At 40.0% G+C, this 1,628-nt stretch overlaps 1 non-coding gene across 1 annotated transcript; it reads left to right on the forward strand.

Moving 5' to 3' along the window:
- Positions 1 to 1,225: 1,225 nt before the first annotated feature.
- On the forward strand, positions 1,226 to 1,296 carry TRNAG-CCC (transfer RNA glycine (anticodon CCC)). Its single transcript has one exon. It is a non-coding gene; the product is annotated as a tRNA-Gly (tRNA).
- The last annotated feature ends 332 nt before the right edge of the window (positions 1,297 to 1,628 follow it).

Here is a 1,628-nt window from a genome sequence, read left to right on the forward strand (position 1 = left end):
GTCTGATCTTAGAGTGTTGAGGTAGGAGAGTGGTGCATGATGCTGACAGGGAACTCACTGGTGCATTGAGTTTTAGCATTTGTAACTCTGAGATGTGTATGAGGCATTAACTTGTGAATTAAGAGTTGTGAATTGGAAGTTCAGGTTTATAGTTTAGAAGGCGATGTGGGAATCAATACAGATCTGGTTGATATAGGTGGTAATTGAAAGCCCGTTGGCCAGATCTGGCGTGTGTCTTCGGTGTTGGGTAGAGGGGCAGATAGAGCCAAAGCTCTTCAGAGTCAAAGTGATGGCCGTTTTCCCTGTAGAGCTCAAGTTTATGACTCAGCCTGGAACTAGCTTGACTTCTCAGCAGGAGAAGCATGACTGCATGTCACAGCTCCTGTCTTTCAAAAAGTCATAATGACTCCCAGAGCCAACATGTGGGGCAGCTGTCCAGGTTCATCTCTTCAGTCTAATTTCTCCAGAGAAAATTGAGGAAAGAACTCTCTCCACTATTTGAACTTCACCAAAAGACCACAATGTTATTATTTCAATGATCAATATTTCTTTAAAATAGTCTACTCCTCATACAGCTAATAAATTGAAGCTTATTAATTAGGAAATTGGATTATTCCAAACTATTAAGCACTGATTGGAAACTTAATATTGATCTTTTCAGATCATATATCCATTCCAATGTTTTACACATCTTAAAAAGAAGACATATAAAATTATTATAATAGTCATTATACAAAAAGACTGATCATTACTCTTTTACCAGAAAAGCTACAAAGGACTAACTCCATAGACCAAAATTTATTTCTTCCTTATCTCTATCTTGATTCTGTTCTTTTCTCCCCTCTTTCTTTTAATACTAATTCTGGTTCTGATTCTTACTTCCTCCTTGGATGAGAACTTTACTTACCTAATCTACAAGGTAGGTTACCTTCTCAGAACCACTAAAACAACAATGTGAGGCTGAAAATTGCAGATTTAGGAACAGAAACAAGGAACCTAAATGATTTTCTGGTGTTTTTCTATCGAAGTCTGTTATGCAGTTGGAAAGTCTTTTTCAGAGTTAAGAGTTTGACCAGACAAATCAGATATTTTGATATTTATAGTTTTGTTAGTATAACTTTCCTGTAAAAACCTTTGGTTTGGATGTCTTTGGAATCTGTTTTGGAGGTGTTGCTAAGGCTTCCTGAGTACTCTAATGACTCCTCCTGCAGACAAAGAAATGCAGGCATTGGTGGTTCAATGGTAGAATTCTCGCCTCCCACGCGGGAGACCCGGGTTCGATTCCCGGCCAATGCACGCTGGTTTGCTCGCGTCCATTCCTTTGGTGCTTTTTTGTATTTCTACTGCGCAAAATATACTGCACAAGCAAAGTGCGGTCGTTTAGGGATTTTGGTTGCTGCGGCTGTAAACTGTGGGCAATGCCAACCAAAGTGGTGGGGCTGTAGCTGGAACCTAAGACTTTCAGAAACCAATCTCATAATCAGAGACCAGGCAGTGCTTGGACTCAGCAACCACTTCACGAGTCTGTCTTTGAAAGTGGCAGTGTTTCTGGTGGCTCCGTGATTTAGAATATTTGGACTTAAGACCACTGTTAACTTTCAGCCTTTCTCCTGGAAGATCTTAGGAAC

The sequence above is a fragment of the Equus quagga genome, unplaced genomic scaffold (assembly GCF_021613505.1).
Source record: "Equus quagga isolate Etosha38 unplaced genomic scaffold, UCLA_HA_Equagga_1.0 HiC_scaffold_744_RagTag, whole genome shotgun sequence".
NCBI lineage: Eukaryota > Metazoa > Chordata > Mammalia > Perissodactyla > Equidae > Equus > Equus quagga.